At 38.9% G+C, this 27,274-nt stretch overlaps 1 protein-coding gene across 5 annotated transcripts in view; it reads right to left on the reverse strand.

Moving 5' to 3' along the window:
• The window catches only part of LOC150086684 (uncharacterized), a 71,973-nt gene that overhangs the window by 34,070 nt on the left and 10,629 nt on the right, over positions 1-27,274 (reverse strand). For all 5 annotated transcript variants that reach the window (XM_090371526.1, XM_090371529.1, XM_090371528.1 and 2 more), the window contains exon 2: positions 18,546-18,645. The gene's annotated coding sequence lies outside the window, so the exon portion shown is untranslated. The remainder of the gene's footprint in view (positions 1-18,545; positions 18,646-27,274) is intronic.

Consider the following 27,274-nt stretch of genomic DNA (forward strand, 5'->3'; position numbering starts at 1 on the left):
AACCACCCCTTGCCTTCTTCATATTTCAACTTCTGTCATCTAGTTTACTTTAATTATAATTTCGTTTTTATTATAATTTAGTTTTCAATGTTTATTTGCATTTGGTTTAGACTTCTCAAAAGGCTGGCTCAATGTTTGAATTTGCATTTCATTTGTTACATTTGCATTATGGTGAGCAGTGGCTATTGCATATGTTATGATTTTGAGTTCAGTTTGTTCGTTATTATTTTTCCTGTGTTCAGAAACAGAAAAAATAGAGTTGCACTGCTGAGGGTGGGTGTTGCTTTGTCTTTTTATTTTATTTTAATTATTAGGGTATCTTGGTACTCACATAGCAAAATTGCACCGTGCCTATTAAAATCCTAATCATAGCATTAGTTTTGTGATATGTTTAGTTTTCTTTTTTCTATAATAGGCTTTAAATCCATCTTCAGCTACAGCTTCCAGACCTGAATACAATATTTCAAATACAGTCTCACCATCATCTTATACAAAGGGACAATTACATCCTTTTCCCTACTTAAAAAGAGTCTATAAATCAAAGATAAGCCACCAGTGCCTTCCTAGCCACCTGTCTACGCTGCATGGTACATTTTGTATTGTACCTGATTGTTTAGAAACATTAAACTTCAGTTGCCATTTTTCAGCTCATATCTGCAACTGTCTGATGCAAAATGGTCCGGTTTTGGTCATTAATTGTCCTTCCTGCTTTTAACTTATCAGCAAACTTTGATAACTTGTATAGGTATGTAGTCTGAATAAATTCAAGAAAGAACTAGACAAACTGTTAGATGGAATGGACCAGGCGACATGGAACGTTTTTTTATTTTTTGGATGATACTGTATAAGCTTGCTTTCTTGCATCATTTTCCACTACTAATACCAACTTCTGTATTCCATTATCAATATCATTAAGAAAGATTAGAAACAAGATGGAACCCCAAAACTGATGCCTGAAGAACTCCACTTTCTACACTAGTCCACCCTGAAAACAGTCCATTTATGACTACCTCTGTCACTAGCTTTTAGCTAGCCCCTGATCTAACAAAGGGCCTTATCAGTAATTCCAACATGCACAAATTAAGTTTATATAATTGCCTTTCATGAGGGTCCATGTCTAAAGCTTCAATGAAGTCAAGGTAGATAATGTCAAAAGTTGTTTATTGCATCCAATTATTTTATGACTGTGTTATAATAATTAACCAGACTGGTTAGATAAGACTCCATCTTCACAAACCCATGCTGTGATCCATTAACAATACCATTCCTAGGAATGATATTGTTAATGATTCAAAGTTAAATTCACTGGTCTATAGTTGCCCATTACCTCTTTTGCATTTCTCTCGGTGGATTGTGGAAATAATGCTTCTGCAGTCTGAAGAGGATCATCCTGGAATCTAATGATAATTTCGATAACATTCTCAGTGGGCTGATATACCACGAGTCCTTTTTTAATATGGCAGAAAGTATATCACCCCCCCCCTGAGGCCTTACCTTTCCTCAGTTTCGATAGCTTTTCTAATAGAAACAGCAATTCAACTTTTCTCTGAGATCATTATACCACTAATTCTTTTGCATTCTGACTCAATGCCACTCTAGCATTGCAAAGTACCTATACAACTTGTTTTCTGCTTCTGCTGAGCTTTCCAGGATTCTTCCACTTTGATCAAGTAAGTGGCCTATTTGATTCACTCACACTGTTCTTTTTTTTGTATCCATGGAATTATCCCATGCTTTTTTATTTTGCTAAATTAAACCCTAAACTCACTTGGCATTCATTTTAGCATCCTTCTCTTGCAGAACTTTTGCACTGTGTGATACTGTGGTCACCCACTGTTGGTTCTTGATGCAGCTTTTTTTTTTTCTTTCTTTTTTTTTTATGAAAACACAAAAGATATTAGAACCTACAGTACTTAGTACGATGCATGGGTTGAAGGTTGAGAAGATGAAAGAAGATACTTATTGACATCAGACTAAAATTTCTGTAGATTGTAATTTTCAAAAAATACATGTCAAGGGAGACTTTCCCAGAAAATGTGAGTTGAAGGAATAAATGAGGAAGAAGAAAAGTTGGTTCTCCGAGTTTGAGTTGGACAGTAATTTTGGATTCTCAGTGAGAACCAGGTTGAGGATATAAGCCCACACCACTCTTTCTGATATGCTGGAATAAATAACAATAATCCAGAAGATATTGTCAGTCTATAAAAGCTAGAGTGAAGTCACCCATAATGAGCAATTACACATGCTTGCCTATTCAAGTTGCCTAAAGAGATTGTCATATTCCTCAGAATCATTTGCCCTGTAACAAATCTCTATTCTCCTCTTCCCTCTATTGTAAGTTCTCTCATGCAATACAGACTCAACACCCACCTGAATTAGATTTGACTCTGGGAACAGTCCAGTCATTTTCAGGGAGCTTTTGATAAAAGGAATTCCCCCCCACCACCACCACCATTAAATCTTCCATATCTCTCCTGAAAATTAAAATCACCATAATGAAATTCTTCATCCCGTTTCTAAATGACAGTATGTCACATGTCAACTCAACTACATCGGCAGTGGTGGACCTAATAAAAAGCTGAAATTCATTTAATTTACACTCTGTGACATTGAAATTGCAGCAACCTGAAGGAACAAAAATACAGAGAGAATACTCAGAGTAACAATAACCAATGTGTTAAGGAATACACAATAAAATTTTCAGATGTTGCTAATGCAAGTAAACATTTAATGACACAAAATGAAGCTTACAATGGATAAATCAATATGATGTAAATTCACCATGGTTACAGATACATGAGCTAAGCATCTCAGTATCGAGTAGCCTCCTGTGGTTTTTCCATGAAGCCTCTTGCACCTGGTCCCACAGAATGTCCTTGGTCTGTGCTGGCTGTGGATTTCTCTAGATGGTGGTCCAGTCATGGCCAATATATGCTTGATGGGGGAGAAATCAGAGGACCCAGCTGGCCAATATATGCTTGATGGGAGGGAAATCAGAGGACCCAGCTGGCCAAGACAGCACATCCACACCACAAAGATACTCAGAGGAAACTTCATATGCAAACTTCATACTGGACAATGCAAATACACATACTTCAGTATGTGTTTGCGCATTGTCCTGCTGAAATATAGTGTCAGGCACCCCAGTAAGAAAGGAAAGAACAACAGGTTCCAGCATCTTAGTCACATGGGATGAGCAGTCAGATTGCCATTGATGAACACCAATGACAACTGACTATCAAAACTGATCACTCCCCCACACCATAACACCAGCAGGGCATGCAGTATAGTGTTCAACATTGACTCTAGGACCATTGTATTCACCACACTGCCACTATATACAGTGATCACTGGGTCTCAAACAGAAGAGGGATTCACTGCTGAAGAACACTTGACACTATTCTGTATCCCAGGAGACCTGTGCATGGCACCATTCCAAATGCTGTTGAAAATGGACAGCAGTCAGGTAATTGACACAATGGCTGGTATGTATGACAGTCCTTCTGCCAGAGTGCAATGGTTTGATGGGTGACAGCCAGCTGATGTCACAGCTCGTTGGATGGTAGCCAGTGTGGTTGTAGGTACAACGTTAACCTCTCAATGGATAAGGCAATCTCCCATTCTATAGTCTTCTGTCATGCTCCACTACCCATTCAACGAGCAGTCAGACCTTTCCACAGTCACTGTTACCAACATCTATGCACTGTGATATTGTCACGACCCACACATTCCACTACATGACAAAGCGACCATCCAGACTCTCAAAGGCCAAAAATCTGCCCTCTGTCAAAGTCATTGAGTTGCTGATATCAGTCTCAAATGTGAGGTCTCAGCATTCTCTACAATCTCCTTACACTTTGAAGTCAGTTTCTGCAAGACAGAAGCCTGCTAACTGTCACATGCACATTGCTTTGAACTTCATGATCCCTACATTTGTTTTTATATCAGCTGAAACTTCTCCCTGATTGGTTCTTTATTTTAAGCATTTGTATATATATCTTCATCATTCCTTCTGGATGCTGCAATTTCAATGTCACAGAGTGTGTTTATAATATTTCTAGCATTGCTATATAGCAAATAAAATTTTATATTTTATTGCTTTTTACAACCCTGATCCAGCCCTTATAGCTGCTTAAACATGATTTTCCTTGTAGTATGTGACTGCTGGTAATTTTATGCCTATTTCAATACATAAGGTAATTACAGGTTGTGGACGTACTCTTTGGGAGGGTGTAAATGTAATTTTGGCCCATGGCATAACCTGTATTATTCCTACAATTCTTTACCCCCACTCCAAATTACAAGTTTCCCTTAATGCCTTACATACTCTGGTTCTGTTCCATCTGTCCTTATCACAAGGACATATTTCTGATTTCCAAATGGATCTCCCAATAAGACCACCTCCTGCAGAAGTAAAGCATTCTGCACTGGATAAGCCCTGAGCTAGGCTCAGAAAGCATCATGTAATATAGAATTCAACACCTGGGTCTGTGTTGAGTCCCTAATTTGATTTTGCCCCAGGAATTGAGTCATTTTCTCAGATTCAATCACATCTAACAATACAGGTTCTAATTTCACACCTTTTCACTCCCTACATCTAGTACATGTAAGTGAATCACCATTAGCTAGTGAAAGCTGTAAATACGTGCAACACTTAGTACAAGCAAAAAAAGGCTGTAATCCAGGGTGAATTACCACCGACAATTCTCCCAATCAGTCATAACATTCTGCAACATATGTTTACCTTTTCTAGATGAAACAAAATTTATCTTTAAATAAAAATTTAGTTAAAAAGATATCAAAGTACAGCACTGATGAGTTACCTCTAAAAATGTTCCACTTAAAAGTTATATTGAAATTACACAAAATAACAATATATTGAATAAAATTAAAATTCAATTCTGTTAAGCTAGTTATATCAAGGTAAAGTACACTTAACCAGTGAGTCACCTTCTACTAATACATCAAGATAATCCTAACTACTCATGTATAACTAACTTAGTTTTTATCATGAAAAGTGTAAATGTTACATGTTTGATTATACACTGTGAGGATTAATAAAATGTGCATTAAATCAGTAACAGTTACTGTTGTAATTATAAACTCCTCTAGATTAATATGGCCTTCTTGGAATATAACTAATAGCAGTTATGTATGAGGTCATTCACCTTCACGAGAGGGGCCAAGAGGGTATAAAGTGTGCACAACACATAGGCATGATTCTGAGAAGCACTGCACCATCGCAGTTGGATAATTCATGTAGTTTCAATATGCTTATGCTAAGTGACAGCTGGATGGCTGATTACATGTACTCCAGAACTGTAATTTGCATTAAGATTGACACCCCTCTGTTGACAGTCACATCCTACTCAAGCACAATGTGCCAGACAACTATAAATATGCTCATAGCTTGTTGTTTATTTGTTATTTGGTTTTTAGGAGCATTAGTAACTAAGGCCATATTGCTCCGGGGATATGCAGTGGTCATTCTCTGACCTTTCCACATCCTCCGTATTTGGTGGTCATGGGCTCAAACCCCGGTCTAATCAAGAGGCGAATGCTCATAGCATTTGAAGAGATAGTAATACAATTGTGAATGCAAGATACAAGTGATGGAATTAACAGACTTTCAGTATGGAATGATAATAAAGTGCCACACGAGTAACCAACCTGTACATGACATTTCAATGGTTTTGAGGATCTTTAGGTCTATAACTGGTGATGTGACCTGCAAATGGAACACTAGTGCTGAAACCATCATAAAATGACATGGAAAACCTCTGACGCTGACAGAGCATGGCAAGACACCCCTGCAAAGAATCCCTGCTCAGAATTCAAATTTACATTGTCCCAGCATACAACATACAGGTCCTCAGTAAGATGATTGGGACACATGTCAGCACTTTTACAGCAAGCTGCATGATATGGATTAATATGGTTGTGCAGTCATCTAAAAGCCACTAATCGCCCAGAGTAATGTCCACTGTTATTGGACTACTGAGCACTGGAAAGCTACGCATTGGAGTGAATGGTCATGGTACATAGCCCACCATTCTTACAGTTGTGCCTCGGTGTGGCAATGCCTGCAGAAAGCTACATGCCAGACTGTCATTCTGACTATGAAGTTTGATGGAGGCAGAGTAATGGTCTAAGGCAGTTTTACATGGTTTAGACTGTGATCATTGGTTGTGTTGGACAAAACCATTAATTCTGAGGTCTTTTTAGATGTCTTGGATAATAATGTGTTATCTATGTTGTAGCAGCATGTCGGGGAAGGCTCACATGTATATCAGCAGGACAGTGCTCCATGTCATACTGCTCCTCTGAGGACATGAGCGTCAAAAAATTGGACTGGCCAGCCCACAGCCCTGACCTCAATCCTACAAAGAACCTTTGGGGTGAAATAGATCATCAGGTGTATGTGTGTAGCAACTGCCTAAAAAACAGCACTGAACTGGTCGTCACTTTGAAGGCCAAATGACAGAAAATATCAAGAGAACATTTACAAAAAACTGTTGGAGTGTTCCACAGAGACCAGAAACTGTCATAAAAGCTAAAGGTTTCAGAACACATTATTAGTTTTTCTGTAAATAAAGATGATTTGTAGATATGCAAATGTCCATATATATAACAGACCATTAAAGAAGAGCATATGGGATAAAGAAACATGTAGCTATGGTTCCATATCCAAAGAGAAGCTTTGTCATAGCACAAGATCTTAATCATAGGCTTCAAAATTAAATACTTTCTGCTAACAAATTTTCAAGCTTGAAATACTGCTACACTTGACAAAGTGATTTTATAACAAAATATTTAAACATGTCATACATTGAGTTAATTAGTATTTGCCAAATATAATAGTTTTTTGATTCAGAGCACTATTTGGACTTCAAAAGATTCATAATCAGTTCATTGTATGCACAGATCATAAATGAATTCAGCTGTGAGCCATTTAATACACATGCTTTTTTGCTGTTTTGATATCAATAGGTAATCACTATTTAACATGTGCTAGATATTTCTGAACTTCTGATTAAGAATAATAATAAAAGAATAAAAATATAAAGTTTTTAACTTTTTTTTTATTTTCAAAGTCACTGATCACTCAGGCTGAAAATCAGATGCTTGCATGGTGTCTGTCACTAACCTTCAAACTTCATATCCTGTAATCAACCAAATCCATTTACCCTGAAAAATCAAGTACAGTGAACATAGAACAAAGTAAGATCAAAAAGTAAAATCAGGCTTGTTAAACGAATTTTACCAAAATGGATACAATGATGGCACAACCCATACAAACTGTTACTGTATAAATCACACAGACAGCTGAAATAATCCCTGAGACAACGATGGGACAGAAACAGAGTCTTACGAAAGTGATAAATGATATTAGTTAAACATTAAGTTTAACTAAAGTACAGGTCAATGTTGAAAAAAAAGCCATGAGTTAGGGCTGAATTTGAAAGTGTCTGCAATTCTGCCCAGACACGATAGGAGGGAGTATATGATGAGAGCCTTGTCGTTCAATTCAGACCTGGAGAGATTGTGCAAGGCTCAAGAAGATGAATTTTTCTTAGCCTGGTGTGTACTTGTTAACAGGCGAGACTGCTCCTACAGGAATAGGATAGATACACTTAAATACAAAAGGGTGTAAGAATATTTGCTGATACTATCGAGACAGTGTTAGGTGGGTTGGAAAACTGCTAGCTTGTGGGGGATACATGGACTAATAGATTAACAGTAGCCACAGGCAGAGTCGAAAGTGAGTCTTGCACTGCTTCTACTGGAATGAGCAGCAGCCTGGAAAACGAGGTGCAGAGGATTTCAGAGACTGCTGGAAGTCACTGCGGAATAAGTAAACACATGAGCTGTGTTAGGGTAGCTAAGAATAGGAACAGCCACATGTATACTTGCTTGCACACAAATGCTAGAAGTGTGGTAAATAAATTTGATGAATTTGAGGTGTTTGTCAAAACATCAAAGGCAGATGTTGGGATATCAGAGACGTGGTGTCACACAGATATAAGGAATGCAGAAATGGAATTTGGGGAGTACAATGTGTACAGGAAGGATAGACAGGATAGGAAGGGAGGGGGGGATTATGCTATTAGTTAGGAAACACAAAATCCAAGGAAGTACAGCCAGTCACCATGGGTGACCAGAGCAGTGTCAAGTCAGTTTGGTGTGACATAAGCACTGGGAAAGCAAAATTGAGAGTAGGAGTGTGTTATAAGCCTAATGAATCTGATGAGTATAATAAACAACTGTACAGAGAAATAGAGTGGGCCAGTAAATCAGATTATATTATAATGGGGGATTTTAATTTTGCAGATATTGACTGGAATTTGTGGGTTGGTCACTCACACACTGGCAAGGCTTTTGTGGATTTATTGGATGATTATTTTCTACAGCAGTATGTTCAGTGGCAACTAGAGGGAGGTTATACTCTTGATCTGATTATCAGTAGTGATTCTTCATGCATTAAGAATCTGCAGATAAAGGATCCACTAGGTGGCAGTCATCACAGTATGCTGAAGTGGGATTTACTCAAAGAGGTAACTACCATCAGGGGTCAAGGGAAGGGTTTTTGCTTTCGTAAAGGTGACTACAGTGGTCTGAGACAGTTTTAAATTCTATACGGTGGGACCAACAGCAAATTCAAAATGGGAAGCATTCAAAGAATTAATCTTGGAAGCTACTAGGCTTTTCACAACAACTAAGAAATAGCGTTCTTTCAAGGTTTAGGCCTAAATGGATGTCAGATGAACTAATGAGACATGTGGCAGAGAAGAAAAATGCATGGGATACATATAAATTAACAGGAGACACGGAAACCTATGATTGATATAAGCTGGTCTGTAACCAAGTCACAAAGGAGGTTAGGCAGGCAAATTACAAGAGATCTTTGACAAAGGATGCAAAAAAAAAACAACAGAGTTCTTTGCTTATGTAAACTCTAGAAGAAAGAGAATGAATCAGAATGGTCCACTTGATATTGATAGTTAGACTGTTGATGATCCTGCTCAGGTAGCTAACAAACTGAGTATTTTGCATCTACATTCACACATGAGGAGTTATTCAGGGAGGGGAATGCCAGAGGTGTATTAAACTCTGGAAGTGAGCTAGATGATTTTGTAATAACTGAGAGCAAAGTGGAGGAGAAATTGTTGAAGATGAACATATGAAAGGCACCTGGGGTGGATGGGATCTTTCCAGTTATATTATGCTATAATTATGAGAGCTTCCTTAGACCCTGGGGAGGTACCGTGGACTGGAGATGTGCAGATGTGATCCAATTCCCAAAGAGAATCAAAGGACAACACAAGAAGGTTAAAGAAGGTGACACAACACGGTTAAAGAAGCACTGCAGGATCATCTATACAAGACTTCAGTTATAGCTTGGACACAGCATTAGCATTAGTAGAGGCATATGATGCAAGAAAGCAAGCTTATTCAGCATCAGCCAAAAAAAAAAAAAAAACACACCACTCCCATTTCACCCATCTGTTCGCTCGAAATACCTGTCCAGTTGAGCCTTAAATTTGTTTAGGCTATCAACTTCAACAAAAAGTGATGGAAGTCGGTTCCACCAACCAACCAACCACCCGCTGGCCAAAGGCAAATTTCCGCACATCTATCCGACATCCGTCCTTCCTCAATTTGAATTTATGCCCTCTGAGCTGATTATTCTGAGCAAGATGAAGAATCCCATTGGCATTGAGCATGCTCAAACCATTCAAAGCCTTATACACCTCTATCAGATCACCTCGCCGGTGCCTAGTCTCCAGACTCTGTAATTTGCAAAACTTAAGCCTTTCTTCGTAAGAGCAACCCTTTGTTCCATTCACTAATCTTGTTGCCCTTCTCTGTACCCGTTTTTGATTTTTTTTTGATTTGGTAGTTGTTGGCGCATCGGCTTCTGTGGCCATATTGCACCTCCCAAGGTTTTTGCAGTACTTTGATCCAAGCCCGAGGCGGGAATCGAACCCGCGACCTTGGGGTTGCCGGGCAGGTACTTTACCCACTCGGCTAGCCCGGTCGGCCTGTACCCGTTCCAGCAGCTCTACATCCTTCTTGAAATGAGGCCTCCAGACCTGTATACAGTACTCAAGATGTTGCCTAACCATTGCCTTATACAAGGGAATAATCACCTCCTTATCCCTGCTAGAAAAATTCCTGTGTATCATTGACAAGACACCATGAGCTACTCTTGCGTCTGCACTGCTCAGAGAACTTCATATCTGCCTGCACAATTACCCCCAGGTCCTTTTCATTCTCCACCACTGTCAGTGTAGTACCGCAGAGTTGATACATTGCTCTGGGGTTACTGTTTCCCATATGTAGTACTTTACATTTGTCAATGTTAAACTTCATTTTCCACCTCTCAGCCCATCTGTTCAACCTTTCCAGATCCTGTTGTAGCAGCATAGCTTCAGTGCTGTCCTTAGCAACCCTGCCAACCTTTGTATCATCTGCAAATTTGGACATTAAACTTGATATCCCATCATCAATATCATTCATAAACACCGAAAACAACAACGGACCCAACACTGAACCCTGAGGAACTCCACTAATAACATTAGTCCACGTTGAGCAGTGTCCATTGATTACCACTCTCTGTCTTCTGCCACTCAACCATCCCCTTATCCATAGCAGCAATTTGCCTCCAATGCCACACTGCTCCAATTTGTGCAGCAGTCTTCCATCTGCAACAGTATCAAAAGCCTTTCTAAGATCCAAATATATAATATCAAAGTTATTCCCTGCATCCAGTTCTTTTGTGACTACATCCTAGTATCCAATCAAATTGGTCAGGCAAGACCTGCCCTTAACAAAACCATGCTGCGTCTGAGCTATAACTGAATTCTTGTCTAGATGATCCTGCAGTGCTTCTTTAACCAGTGCCTCCATTAATTTACCTGGAACAGAAGTTAAACTAACAGATCTATAATTACTTGTGTCAGCCTTTGATCCTCCTTTGTGAATTGGGGTTACATTTGCACATCTCCAGTCTATGGGTACATCCCCTGAGTCCAAAGAAGCTCTCATAATTATGGCTAGGCGTTTGCTTACCTCCTTTGCTGCCTCCTTTAATATAACTGGATAGATCCCATTCACCCCAGGTGCCTTTTTTATGTTTATCCTCAACAATCTCTCCTCCACTTTCCTCTCAGTTATTACAAAATCATCCAGCTCACTGCCAATGTTTACTTTACCTACATCATTCTCCTTCCTGAATAACTCCTCATGCGTGAATGTAGATGCAAAATACTCGTTTAGATTGTTAGCCACCTGAGCAGGATCCTCAACTGTTTAACCATCAATATCCAGTGGACCAATCTGATTCATCCCTTTCCTTCTTGAGTTTAAATAGGTAAAGAACTCTTTTCTGTTTTTCTTTGCATCCTTTGCCAAGGATTTTTCGTAGTTTGCCTTTGCCTGCCTAATCTCCTTTGTGACTTGATTACAGACCAACTTATATCTATCATAGGCTTCCATGTCACCCATTAATTTGTATGTATCCCATGCATTTTTCTTCTCTGCCACATGTCTCATTAGTTCATCTGACAACCATTTAGGCCTAAACCTTGAACAATATTTCTTAGTTGGTATGTAAAGCCTGGTAGCCTCCAAGATTAGTTCCTTGAATGCTTCCCATTTTGAGTTTGCTGTTGGTAACATCATCAGTTGGTCCCACTGTATAGAATTTAAATACTATCTCAGACCATCATAGTCGCCTTTACGAAAACAAAAACCCTTCCCATTACCTCTGATGGTAGTTACCTCCTTGAGTAAATCCCACTTCAACACACTGTGATCACTGCCACCTAGTGGTTCATTTATCTGCAGATTCTTAATGCATGAAGAATCACTACTGATAATCAGATCAAGGGTATTGCTCCCTCTTGTTGCCTCATGAACATGCTGATGTAGAAAACAATCATCCAATAAATCCACAAAAGCCTTGCTAGTGTGCGAGTGACCAACCCACAAATTCCAGTCAATATCTGGGAAATTAAAATCCCTCATTATAAGACTCTCTGATTTACTGGCCCACTCTATTTCCCTGTACAATATCTTATTATACTCATCAGAGTCATTAGGCCTATAGCACACTCCTACTCTCAATTTTGATTTCCCTATGCTTATGTCACACCAAACTGACTCGACACTGCCCTGTCCATCGATTTCGACTGGCTTCACTTCCTTGGACTTTATGTGTTTCTTAACTAATAGCATAACCCCTCCTGTCCTGTCTATCCTTTCTATACACATTGTATTCCCCAAATTCCAGTTCCGCATTCCTTATATCCGTGTGACACCACGTCTCTGATATCCCAACAATATCTACCTTTGATGTTTTGAGCAATACCTCAAATTCATCAAATTTATTTACCAAACTCCTAGCATTGGTGTACACGCAGGTATACATGCACCTGTTTCTATTCTTGGCTACCCTAACACAACCCATGTGTTTACTTGTACCGCAATGACTCCCAGCAGTCTCTGAAATATCCTGCATCTTGTTTTTCAGGCTTCTGCTCATTTCAATAGAAGCAGTGCAAGAATCACTTCCACTTCTGCCAGTGGCTACTGTTAATCTATTAGTCCTTGTATCCCTCCCAACTAGCAGTTTTCTGACCCACCTAACTCTGCCTCGACAGCATCAGTAAAAATTCTTGCACCCTTTCTATTTAAGTGTATCCCATCCCTGTAGAAGCAATCTCTCCTGTTAACAAGTACAGTCCAGGCTGAAAAAAATTGTACCCCTTGAGCCTTGCACAATCCCTCCAGGGCCGAATTGATCGACAAGGCTCTCATCATATACTCCCTCCTATCGTGTCTGGGCAGAATTGCAGACACTTTCAAATTCAACCCTAATTCACGGCTTTTTTTCAACAGTGACCTGTACTTGCTAAGTAATTCCGCTGGTCTCCTACTCTTATGGGTAAGTTAAGGGGAAGTCTTGGCTGACCAATTTGATTGGATACTATGATGTGGTCTCAAAGAAACTGGATGCAAAGAATAATTTTGAAATCATATATTTGGATCTTAGAAAGGCTTTTGATACTGTTGCATATGGAAGACTGCTGCACAAATTGGAGCAGTGTGGCACTGCAGGCAAATTGCAGCTCTGGATAAAGGGATGGTGAGTGGGAGAAGACCGAGTGGTAATCAATGGACACTGCTCTTCATGAACTAATGTCATTAGTGGAGTCCATTGTTGTTTTCTGTATTTATCAATGATACTGATGATGGTATATCAGGCTTAATGTCTAAGTTTGCAGATGATATGAAGGTTGGCAGGGTTGTTAATGACACTAATGACAGTACACTACTGCAACAGATCTAAAAACGTTGAGCAGATAAGCTGAGAGGTAGAAACTGAAGTTTAACATTGACAAATGTAAAGTACTGCATATGGGAAGTAGTAATTCCAGAGTAACGTATCAACTGGGTGGTACTACACTAACAGTGGTAGAGAATGAAAAGGACCTGAGGTGCTTGTGCAGTCAGACATGATGTTTTCTGAGCAGTGCAGACTGTCTGCAAGAGTAGCTCATGGTGTCTTGCCAATGATATACAGGAATTTTTCTAGCAAGGATAAGGAAGTGATTATCCCCTTGTATAAGGCAATCTCAGCTACAGAGATGCCTCCGTAGCCGAGTAGTCAGGAGCGGGAATGCAGTAGCACACGCTCTTGAGTAGACTGGGGTTCGAGCCCGAATGCTAAATACGGTCGATCTGCCAACCCGCACTGGACCAGCATGGCAGATTATTGCCCATTTCCCTCAGCATGAATTGTTGAGGAGGCTTCATCCTGCAGTGGGTTGATAATGGCTGCAGTTTTACTTTTATAAGGCAATGGTCAGGCCACGCCTTGAGTACTGTATACAGGTATGAAGGCCTCATTTTAGGAAGGATGTAGAGGTGCTGGAATGAGTACAGAGAAGGGCAACAGGATTAATGAATGGAACAAAGGGTTGCTCTTACGAAGAAAGGCTTAAGTTTTGCCAATTAAAGTACCTGGAGACTAGGCACCTGTGAGGTGATCTGATTGAGGTGTATAAGGCCTTGAATGGTTTGAGCATGCTCAATGCTGACAGGATTCTTTCTCTTGCTCAGAATAATCGCCCGAGAGGACATAAATTCAAATTGAGAAAAGACAGTTGTAGGATAGATGTGCGGAAGTTTGCCTTTAGCCAGCGGGTAGTTGATTGCTGGAACAAACTTCCATCTGTCATTGTAGAAGTTGATAGCTTACATAGATTCAAGGCAGAACTAGACAAACATTTGGAGTGAGTGGATGAGTGAAATGGGAAGGGTTTTTTTTTTTTTTTTTGGCTGATGCTGTATAAGCTTGCTTTCTTGCATCATTTGCCTTTATTAATGCTAATTAAAACTAAACAAAGCAAAAGAGCTCAAGCAATAAACTTAAACAAGTAAAATATAACTAAAAATTCAATTAGCAAGATAAAAACTAAGTGAAAATGTTATTCTTGTCTAGACATTAGATATAAATTCAGTTTCTTTAATGAATAGTTAGTGTCAGTTTAATGGAAGTAAACAAAATATAAAGTATGCACATTAGGAAGTATATTCTGGGAGTAGACTTAAAAAAGAGATGATATTAAAGTTAACCTTCCATCACTCAAAGCCTCAATTGCAACAAGCATGGGATGCATATAAATTATCAAGCGACTCAAAAGCTTATGGAAGCCGGCCGGGCTAGCCGGGTGGGTAAAGTGCCTGCCTGGCAACCCAAAGGTCGCGGGTTCGATTCCTGCCTAGGGCTTGGATCAACGTACTACAAAAACCTTGGGAGGTGCATTATGGCCACGGAAGCTGATGCGCCAACAACTACCAAAAAAAAAAAAAAAGCTTATGGCAGATGTAAGCTCTAGTCTGTAATCAGGTCACAAAAGAGGTTAGGCAGGCGAAGGCAGATTACAAGAAATCCTTGGCAAAAGATGCTAAGAAAAACAGCAAGGATTTCTTTACTTATATATAGACTGTAAAAGGAAGGGGATTAATTTGATTGGTCCACTTGACATCAATGGTTCAACTGTTGATGATCCTGCTCAGATATCAAACAAACAAACAAACAATGAGTATTTTGCATCTACATTCACACAAGAGGAATTATTAAGGTTTGAAAATGGCAGAAGGTTATCAAATTGTAGCAGGATACTTAATGATTTTGTAATAACTGAGAGCAAAGTGGAGGAGAAATTGTTGAAGTTAAACATAAGAAAAGCACCTGGGGTGGATGGGATCTATCCAGTTATATTAAAGGAGACGGCAAAGCAACTAAGCAAACCCTTAGCCATAATTATGAGAGCATCCTTGGACTCAGGGGAGGTTCCCACGGACTGGAGATGTGCAAATGTATCCCCAATTCACAAAGAGGGATCGAAGGGTGACACGAGTAATTACAGACCAGTTAGTTTAACTTCTGTTCTGGATAAAATAATGGAGTCACTGGTTAAAGATGCATTGCAGGATCATCTAGACAAGACTGCAGCAATAATTCAGACACAGCATGGGCTTTTTAAGGGAAAGTCTTGTCTGACAAATTTGATAGGATATTATGATGTGGCTACAAAGGAACTGGATGCAAAAAATAATTTTGATATCATATATTTGGATTTCAGGAAAGATTTTGACACTGTTGCGCATGGAAGACTATTGTACAAATTGGAGCAGAATGTTATTAAGGGTAAGTTGCTACAATGGATAAAAGGATGGTTAAGCGAGAGAAGACAGAGGGTGGTAATCAATGGGTGCTGCTCTTCGTGGACTAATGTTATAAGTGGAGTCCCACAGGGTTCGGTGTCGGGTCCACTGTTGTTTTGTATATTTATCAACGATATTGATGAAGGTACATCAGGCTTAATGTTGAAGTTTGCAGATGATACAAAGGTTGGCAGGGTTGTTAATGACAGTAATGGCAGTCTGCTACTGCAACAGGATCTAGATAATTTGGGCAGATGGGCTAAGAAGTGGAAACTGAAATTTAACCTTGACAAATGCAAAGTACTGCATATGGGTAGAAGTAACCCCAGAGAAACGTACCAACTGTGTGGTACTACACTTAAGGTGGTAGAAAATGAAAAAGACCTGGGAGTAATTGTGCAGTCAGATATGAAGTTTTCTGAGCAATGCAGACAGGCTGCCAGGGCAGGTCATGGGGTTTTGTCAATGATATATAGGAATTTTGCTAGCAGGGAGAAGGTGATTGTCCCTCTGTATAAGGCAGGCAATGCTCAGGCCACGCCTTGAGTACTGCGTACAGGTCTGGAGGCCTCATTTTAGGAAGGATGTTGATTTACTTGAGCGTGTACAGAGAAGGGCAACAAGATTGGTGACGGGAATGAAGGGATCCTCTTACCAAGAGAGGCTTAAGTTCTGCAAATTGCAGTGGCTGGAGACTAGGCACCTGAGCGGTGATCTGATTGAGGTGTATAAGGCCTTGAATGGGTTGAGCATGCTGAATTCTGATGGGATCCCTCCACTTGTTCAGATTACGAACCTAAGGGAGCATAAATTCAAATTAAGAAAGGACAGATGTAGAATAGATATGCGGAAATTTGCCTTTAGCCAGCAGGTGGTTAATTGCTGGAACAAATTTCCATCTGTCGTTGTGGAAGTTGATAGGTTGAATAAATTTAAGGAGGAACTGGACAGGCATTTGGAGGGAATGGTGTGATTTTTTTTTTTTTTTTTTTTTTTGGCTCATGCTGCATAAGCTCATACGCTTGCTTTCTTGCATCCCATGCCACTACTACTACTACAGTATTAGTGTGTCACTCTTTTTGTTTCAATTATAAAAAAATTTAATTTTTATATTTTTTTACTGAATTGAAAATGGTGATCTATTATTATTTGCTAAACCGAATTAAAAATATAAAATGAAAATAAATGAGAGAAACCAAGAATAACAATAAGGAAAACTTTCATCATTATTTTTTAGAATTTTCAAGGTCACTGATTACCAATCAAAACTTACTCTTCGTGGTGTCTAGTAGATGCAACATGAATGTCTATTTTTGTCAGCAGTTCACATTTATTCAGTGAAATCAAAGCATTACAGCAAGATTAGACATCTGTTGCTGGCATCTCACAGAAACCACATTAGCATTAGCGGGCACATGATACAAGAAAGTAAGCTTATATAGCATCAGCCAAAAAAAAAAAAAAAACCCTTATTTCACTCATCCCCTCACTCCAAATGCTTGTCAAGTTCTGCCTTTAATCTATTTAAGCTACCAACCTCTACGACAGACGGAAGTTTGTTCCAGCAATCAACCACCGGCTGTCTAAAGGCAAACTTCCACACATCTACCCTACAACCGTCTTTCCTCAATTTGAATTTATGCCCTTTCAGGTGAATATTCTGAGAAAGAATCCCATCAGCATTGAGCATGCTCAAATCATTCAAGGCTTTATACACTTCAATCATGGGAATGGAAGTCGTCCAGAAGAAAGGTAAATGTGTTTGCTCACCTGGAGTCCATTAAATATCAAAAAAAAAATTAATGTTTTGCAATTTACAGTATGTTAAAATGAAAACAGAAAATACTGTATAACCAGTTGGAGAATACTAGTAGTAAAGATACATGGGAGGAGTTGATTTCATTTACAAATAAAAAATAAAAAAAATGCAGAAAAATTTAATAAGCGGCATCTGTAGACGTCATGCTAATAGTGGAAGGTTAAGCAATACTATAGGATCATGGCTTAGATCACTGAAATAGATTATCAGGTTTAGAGAAAAGCACTTGTAAGGGTATGAAGTCTATTTATTGAGGAAATACAGGATGGTTTTTGTTTGTTTGATTTGCATGGAATATCCCATCCCACAATTGTCCAATGTTTTGAGGACCATCAAAGTCAGAGTTGTAGTTTACAAAATAATATGAGTATATATATTATTACTAAAGTGGAGTTAAGCTTAGAGCATTTAAGGCAGTCTGCCGTGAAGGACCTGGATCTTGCAGATTCAAGGTCAGATTTGAAAGACAATCTCAAGGACCATTCCAATGTAGCAGTTTTTTTGATACTGGAAGGAATAATACTAGACCAAATTGGAGGCATAATATGTTCGGTTTGATCACCTTTAAAATTATTTTATAACGTGAGTGGAATGAATGCACTGTAGCTGCTGCTTCGGGTACCAGAATGCTCTAGTGAATTTCATTGCTAAAAAGAAATTTTAGTTTAGTTTAGAAAGTTTAGTATATCATCAGAAACAGGATAATATTGTTCTCTTAGAATTAACACACATTTTACAGTGACATCATCAAAAGAAATATCATAATCAAGTTGTACTGTGGAGTCATCTGGGATTATCTGTTAAACAAGTTTTTTTTATCCAGAACTTTGTTCTGACTTCAAGAGTCTTAATCAGTTCATGATATGCCCAGATCATAACTGAATTTAGCTGCCAACAATTTAATATAAATGTTTCTTTTTGTCTTCATATCCAGAGATAATCACTATTTAACACACACACTATGTATTTCTGAACTTCTGTCACTAACCTTCAAACTTCAATATCCTGCACCATTCAGAACCTTCCACTGTAATATTAATTTTCATAGTCATTCTGAGGGCTCCCAAATAAATTCAACATCACATTTTCTACATATAATAGATAATCTCAGGTTGTTAACTGGATGTCTATAAATAATGAAATATATATATAAATGAACAAAAATTAAAACATACACAAAATATAATGAGAGTGGTTCATATTCCAGACCACATAGGAATAGAAATAAAATGTTTTATAGATTTGTGGTAAGGAAATAGAAATACAAATGTTTTATCAAATGGCAATCTGAATACAGATTCCCAATCACGTCACACTTTGTCATGATGAAGATATTTATACTTCCAAGGCATATGGCAATATTCCATATGGGTTCACTGCATATTTAAAAATGTAATCATCTTACACAACATTTCACTGCATACTGTACAGTAGTACTTTAATACGCAACCTACGTAACTTTGTTTTCAGGGAGACAAACTTAGGATAACTATATAATTAGAATCTAAAAGGATTGGGGAGTGAAAAATTTGTACAAAACTATGTTTTCACAATTTGCAGATGCCAAGATTTTTGTGTGCAAAATATTTAATATAAATATTTTAATATTTTATATATTAATAATGATAATTTTAATAATAATAAAAACACTTCTCTTAAATTTTTAACATAATTTAAGAGGACTGTTTACAAGACTTTTTGTCTCCAAAACGGATTGCACAAAATTATGAGGAAATTAAAAAATCAGAAGCACTGTCTATAGTACCCAGCAAAGGATAACAGCCAATTGCAATAACCATTATTGATAAAATTTCTGTTGCTAATGGCATGCCACATAATTTACACACCTGTCCATTAGTGCCAAGGTGGTATTATAACAATTAGATATTCTATGGGCAAAGCTTTTTAATCCTCCCACAATGGTTTCCTCAGAAGATCCACATGCTGTACCAATTAAATTCCACTTTATGTGCAACAGTGTACCAACTTAGCTCTACATTTCTAACAAGATAGAGGTGGATAACGCATGGCTTTGTAACACCTTATGAACCAACAAAGTTCACATCTGGCTAAGCAATGGCTTAAACACCCATAACTGTCGGGTATGGGAAACACTGCCTCCACATGTTACTGATGAACTTCCTCTCCAATGCCCACTTGTTACTGTTTTGTAGGGGGGGGCCTAATATGTTTTTTTTTTTTTTTTTTTTTTATGTAAACCCCAAACACGAGAGGTATTATAACCTATAGTACTTAGTACCATGCTTGGGTTGGAGGTTGAGAAGATGAAAGAAGATATTTGTTGACATTGGACTTGAACTTCTGTAGACTGTAATTTTCAGGAAATATGTATGAAGGAAGGTTGTTCCAGAAAATGGCAGTTGAATGAATAAACGAGGAAGATGAAAAGCTGGTTCTGTGAGTTTGAAGTTGGACAGTAAATGGATGTTGGCTGGTAGCGGCACGTGTTCGGACTGTTTTGAAAGAGAGAGCGGGAATTATAGAAGCCAATTCAGAAGAACAGTGCCCATGGAAATATCTGTAGAAGAGGCATGCAGCAGAAACAGTACATCTATGAGACAGTGAGTGGAGAGACTCTGTTAGAGATGAATCATTAATTAACTACCCTCTTTTGAACGGAATCAAGAAGCCTGAGAGAGGTTTTGGGGGCACCCCAGATGTGGGAAAAATATTCCATGGTAGGGCGGATTTGCGATTTGTAAAGAGTGAACAGCTGTTTGGAAGAAAACCAATTTTTTTGATGCAGAGGAAGCAATATTTGTAATGTGCTTGTGCCAAGAGAGATTAGAAGTAAGGGTAATTCCCAAAAGAGATATATTATTTTGCCTAGAAATCAGAGTGTCACCAAAGATATGCATAGGAGCAGAAGAATCCTTTTTGCGAGATATAAGACAAGACTGAGTTTTAGAAGTACCGAAATCAACTAAGTTGTCTTTGCCCCACTGGAGATCGGCATTTAAGGAATTGGTAGCATAGCAGATTTTCAAGAAGTTGAAGTTGATTGAGCAGGACAAGGTTTCTCAAAATGGAAAGTGGAATGCAATGTGCTATGATCGGCAAAACTATGGATAGCATTTCCAGTCAATGGAAGAAGGTCATTAATATACAAGAGGAAAAGAGTGGGGGGAAAGAACTGAACCTTGGGGTACACTGGCATTAGTGGAGAAGTTAGAAGACAGAGAGCCATCTACCATCACTCTCAGTGAGCGATCAGAGAGAAAACTGGATAATCAATTACAAAAAACAGTTGGCAAACCATAAGATGGAAGCTTGTTTGTTTGTTATTTGGTTTTTAGGAGCATTAGCAACTAAGGCCATATTGCTCCGGGGATATGCGGTGGTCATTCCCTGACCTTTCTGCATCCTCCGTATTTGATGGTCATGGGCTCGAACCCCGGTCTAATCAAGAAGCGTGTGCTATGCACTGCTGCTCCTGCCCACCTGGCTACGGAGGCACCATGGAAGCTTGTTTAGACCTTTATGCCAAACACGATCAAAAGCCTTTGAGATGTCAAGAGCAACTGCTTATGTTTCACCAAACTTTTCCATTGAATTAGTCCATAAATGGGTAACACAAGCCAGAATATCACCAATGGATCGACACTGACGGAATCCATACTGGCGATCGTTGATCAGACGGAAGGTTTCCAGGTAGCTTAAGAGTTGGCGGTTAATTGATTTCTCCATTATTTTAGAAAGAGTAAAAGTAATTGCAATGAGACGATAATTGGATGGGACGGATTTGTCACCCTTTTTAGGAACTGGCTGGATATGAGCAAATTTCCAAGCAGAAGGAAAAACAGCTTTGGAATAAAAAAGTGAAAAAAGGCAGCAAAGAATAGGAGTAAGTTCAGGAGCACAGCTTTTCAGAACAAGTGGAGAAATACCATCGGGATCTGGAGCTTTCTTAGCATCAATATTCGTCATAATCCTTCTGACATCCTTTTGACAGAAGACCACAGGAGGCATTGAATGGAGCATGTTGGGAATGGTGGGAGGTGTTTTACCAAGATCAGGACAGTGCAGTGTTGAGTCAGTTTGGTGTGACATAAGCATTGGGAGATCAAAATTGAGAGTAGGAGTGTGCTATAGGCCTAATGACTCTGATGAGTATAATAAGGAACTGTACAGGGAAATAGAGTGGGCTAGTAAATCAGAGAGTCTTATAATGGGAGATTTTAATTTCCCAGATATTGACTGGAATTTGGGGGCTGGTTACTCACACACTAGCAGGGCTTTTGTGGATTTATTGGATGATTGTTTTCTACATCAGCATGTTCGGGAGGCAACTAGAGGGAGTAATACTCTTGATTTGATTATCAGCAGTGATTCTTCATGCATTAAGAATCTGCAGATAAATGAACCACTAGGTGGCAGTGATCACAGTGTGCTGAAGTGGGATTTACTCAAAGAGGTAACTACCATTAGGGGTAAAGGGAAGGGTTATTGCTTCCGTAAAGGCGACTATGATGGACTGAGACAGTATTTAAATTCTATACAGTGGGACCAACTGATGATGTTACCAACAGCAAATTCAAAATGGGAAGCATTCAAAGAACTTATCTTGGAAGCTACTAGGCTTTACATACCAACTAAGAAATATTGTTCAAGGTTTAGGCCAAAATGGATGTCAGATGAACTAATGAGGCATATGGCAGAGAAGAAAAATGCATGGGATACTTACAAATTAACACACGACACAGAAGCCTATGATAGATACAAGTTGATATGCAACCAAGTTACAAAGGAGGTTAGGCAGGCAAAGGCAGATTACGAGAAATCCCTGGCAAGGGATGCAAAGAAAAACAGCAAAGAGTTCTTTACTTATGTTAACTCTAGAAGGAAGGGGATGAATCAGATTGGTCCATTTGATATTGATGGGTCAACTGTTGATGATCCTGCTCAGGTAGCTAACAAACTAAATGAATATTTTGCATCGACATTCACACATGAGGAGTTATTCAGCAAGGGGAATGCCAGAGGTGTATTCAACTCTAGCAGTAAGCTACAGAATCTTGAAATAACTGGGAGTAAAGTGGAGGAGAAACTGTTGAAGATAAACACAAGAAAGGCACCCGGGGTGGATGGGATCTATCCGGTTATATTAAAGGAGGCAGCAAAGGAAGTAAGCAAACCCTTAGCCATAATTATGAGAGCTTCTTTGGACTCAGGGGAGGTACCCATAGACTGGAAATGTGCAAATGTGACCCCAATTCACAAAGGAGGATCAAAGGCTGACACAAGTAATTATAGACCTGTGAGCTTAACTTCTGTTCCAGGAAAATTAATGGAGGCCTGGTTAAAGAAGCACTGCAGGATCATTTAGACAAGACTTCAGTTATAGCTCAGACACAGCATGGTTTTGTTAAGGGGAAGTCTTGCCTGACCAACTTGATTGGATATTATGATGCAGTCACAAAAGAACTGGATGCAGGGAATAACTTTGATATTATATACTTGGATCTTAGAAAGGCTTTTGATACTGTTGCACATGGAAGATTGCTACACAAATTGGAGCAGTGTGACATTGGAGGAAAATTGCTGCTATGGATAAAGGGGTGGTTGAGGGGGAGAAGACAGAGAGTGGTAATCAATGGACACTGCTCATCGTGGACTAATGTTATTAGTGGAGTCCCTCAGGGCTCAGTGTTGGGTCCATTATTGTTTTCTGTATTTATAAATGATATTGATGATGGTATATTAAGCTTAATGTCCAAGTTTGCAGATGATACAAAGGTTGGCAGGGTTGTCAAGGACACTACGCTGCTGGAACAGGATCTGGAAAGGTTGAGCAGATGGGCTGAGAGGTGGCAAATGAAGTTTAACATTGACAAATGTAAAGTACTACACATGGGAAACAGCAACCCCAGAGCAACGTATCAACTCTGTGGTACTACACTGACAGTGGTAGAGAATGAAAGGGACTTGGGGGTGGTTGTGCAGGCAGATATGAAGTTCTCTGAGCAGTGCGAACGGGCTGCAAGAGTAGCTCATGGAGTATTGTCAATGATATACAGGAATTTTTCCAGCAGGGATAAGGAGGTGATTATTCCATTGTATAAGGCAATGGTCAGGCCACACCTAGAGTACTCTATACAGGTCTGGAGGCCTCATTTCAAGAAGGATGTAGAGCTGCTGGAACGAGTACAGAGAAGGGCAACAAGATTAGTGAATGGAACAAAGGGGTGCTCTTACGAAGAAAGGCTTAAGTTTTGCAAATTACAGTGTCTGGAGACTAGGCACCAGCGAGGTGATCTGATAGAGGTGTATAAAGCCTTGAATGGTTTAAGCATGCTCAATGCTGATGGGATTCTTCCTCTAGCTCAGAAAAATCACCTGAGAGGGCATAAATTCAAATTGAGGAAAGACAGATGTAGGATAGACGTGAGGAAATTTGCCTGTAGCCAGCGGGTGGTTGGTTGGTGGAACAGACTTCCATCCCTTGTGGTGGAGGTTGATAGCCTAAATAAGTTTAAGGCTCAGCTGGACAGGTATTTGGAACGAACAGAGGGGTGAAGTGGAAGTGGTTTTTTTTTTTTTTTTTGGCTGATGCTGCATAAGCTTGCTTTCTTGCATCAAATGCCTCTACTAATGCTAAAAAAATGCTAATGCTAAAATGCTAAAAAAATGCTAATGCTAAAATGCTAAAAAAATAATCCTTCTGACATCCTTTTGACGGAAGACCACAGGAGGCATTGAATGGAGCATGTTGGGAATGGTGGGAGGTGTTTTACCAAGATAATTGATATAGGAGTTGGAAGAAAAATGGGATGCTAGTAGGTCAGCTTTATCCTTGGCTGAAGTGACAACAGAACCATCTGGTTTGGACAGAGGTGGGAGCAGAGATGGGCAAAAGTTGCGGCCAATAGCTTTGGCAAGAGACCAGAATGCTCGGCTACCATTAGGGCAAGAAGCAAGTTTTCTACTCTTAGCCTGTTCAAACTCTAGTTTGGACTGATTAATAACTGCTTTACAATTGTTGTAAGCTTTGGTGTAGGCAGAAAATGAAACTGAAGAATTAGAAACAAGCCAATTACGATATACAACGTTCTTCTTTTGAACAGCCTTAGCACATTTTATTGAAAAACCAAGGTTTAGATAAAGGACGAGATTTTAAAGTGAAGAGTGGGATAAAGGATTCCATTCCTTCAAGAATAATTTCACTGAAACGATGAGCAAATGTTAACATCAGAAGTTTTGAAACAGTAATCCGACCAAGGAAAAGAAGAAAAGAAATCTCGCAGGTGATCCCATTTTGCATTCTTGTAATGCCAAACAACACGAGGTTGGGAATAGCCATGAGATAAAGGCTCCATTGGAGAAGGGATAGTCACCAAGTTGTGATCTGAGGTGCCTAAAGGACCTCTCACTTCGACTGTGTACTTAGAAGGGTTGTTTGTGAGATCATGCGTGTTGGCTGTATGGTTAGGATTGTCTGGTATTCTTGTAGGTAAATGAACAATCTGTGCAAGGTCATTAGTAATTGCAAAAGCCTCAGCATATCGACCAGCTGGGTCGGTGTGACTAGAAAACGGGAGCCAGCTGGAGTTGTGGGGATTTAATAACTTCATAATTGAAGTTATTAAATCCACACATTCTTTAAAGTTTGAATATGTGATCCCAAAACGTATCATTATGAGTGAATGTTATGGCGATTTTCTTTGACATTGCATGAGTCCTGCCCTTCAGAAAGAAAAGGATGTTTGGAATAATTATTTTTATGCAGGATGAAGGTCACTGCATCCACACTGCACAGTGTTAAAACAGATGTTTTCCAATGACAATAACCACACACATCATTTCCTGGGACTATTCTTATGTTTAGCTACCTTGCTCTCCAAGACCATAATCTCTATAAATTCTGGTTATGCAAATATCACAAGAGCCAGCTGGTTTTATCAGAGCAATATTCAGTCTCTGGCTGACCTAAAAGAAAGCATTAACAGGACAGCTGCCAACATTCTCTATGATAAGTTTCAGGCAGAAGTTGACTATGTTTTACTGTACTTCCAGCACAAATGGAGATTTCAGTTTTATTTTCACAACTTCTTTCTTCTTCATGCTGTGTCGTATCTTAATTAGATAAATTATACTGTGGGTGTGTTGGCTTCTGTAGCTGTATTTAGCACAAAATATACCCTGCTGTCACTTTCTAGAATTATTTTTTTGTGGATTTTTGGAATATGATGTCATATTCCAAATTTCTTCTTTTGGCGGTTTGTGGTATGCCACCTACAGGCAGCTAAAGTGGTGCACTTTAATTATAACCACTCTTTATATTCATTAAATATTTTTTTATTATTGTAGTTGGTATTTTGTACTTATGAACTTATAGTTAATAAATAATATTAAGTCAGGATAGTAAATATCATACCAAAATGGTAGAGTTTTGTGACTAGTGTATATTGGATCAACTCATACTAAAACTGAACAAAATAATAAACGTTAAATGTATGTCTGAGATGCCTCAAATGCATGAATATAAGTACATTTTATTATTATTATTATTATTAGCTATATGGTGCAAGGAAGCCTGAGGCTTATGCTGCACCAGCCAAAAAAAAAAAAATTCCCAAGTTACCCTGAGAGAAAAGTAGAAGGGAATCACCAAGAAAGAGAAGAATGATGATATCCAGCTCAGGACCCTGGGTGTGCCAAGCCCATACTCACCAGATGTGAGCCCCCACTCTCAGCAGCTAATCAGACAGAGGAAGTTGAAATTTCATTCTATTTTATTGCAGTAGAAAATTAGTGCATTTAATAATGGCCAGTGCACTTTTTTGTAGAAGCATACAGATTTGATCTAGCAGTATTTCCTCTCTTGTTCACAAAGGGAGAGGGAATCAAATGGCAAAGTGAGTAATTACAGACCCTTAAGCTTGGCTTACTTGCTAGGAAAAATAATGTAGTCAGTGGTTAAAGAAGCATTGCAAGATATTTTGTCAAGAACAGTGATACAAAAATCACAGCATGGATTTGTCAAAAGAGATCGTGTATGACCAATTTGATTAGCTACTATGAGATAATCACAAAGAAAATGGATGCAAAAAATAATTTTGACATCATATACTCAGATTTCAGTAAACTTCTGACACTGTTCAACATGAAAGACTGCTATACAAATTCGAGCAGTGTGGCATTAGGGGCAAGTTACTGCTACAGATAAAGAATGGTTGAGTGGGAGAAAAGGGGCAGTGTCCATTAAAGGGAGATATTGGATCCCCCTTTAATGGACACTGCTCTTCACTGACTAATATTATGAGTGGAGTTATTCAGGGTTCAATCTTGGATCCCTTACTGTTTTCACTATTTGTTAATGAAGGCATATCAAATTTAATGTCTAATTTTGCTGATGATACAAAGGTGAGAAGGGTAGTTAATGAAAGTAGTCATGGTAAATTACTCCAACAAGACCTAGATAAATTAGATTTGCTGAAAAGTGGCAACTGAGATTTATCATTGATAAATGCAATGCAAGATATTGTATTTGGGTATCAGTAATCCAAGGTTTGCATACCAATTGGATAGTACCACACAAGGTAGTGGAGAATGAAAAAGACCAAGGTGTAATTCTACAGTCTGACATAACATAACATTCTCTGAGCAGTGCATTCAGACTATTAGGAAAGCTCAAATGGTTCTGTTAATGATATACAGGAATTTTGCCAGCAAGGAAGAAATGGTGATTATCCAGTT

The sequence above is a fragment of the Mastigoproctus giganteus genome, chromosome 4 (assembly GCF_048544385.1).
Source record: "Mastigoproctus giganteus isolate SK-2022 chromosome 4, ASM4854438v1, whole genome shotgun sequence".
Classification (NCBI taxonomy): Eukaryota; Metazoa; Arthropoda; class Arachnida; order Uropygi; family Thelyphonidae; genus Mastigoproctus; species Mastigoproctus giganteus.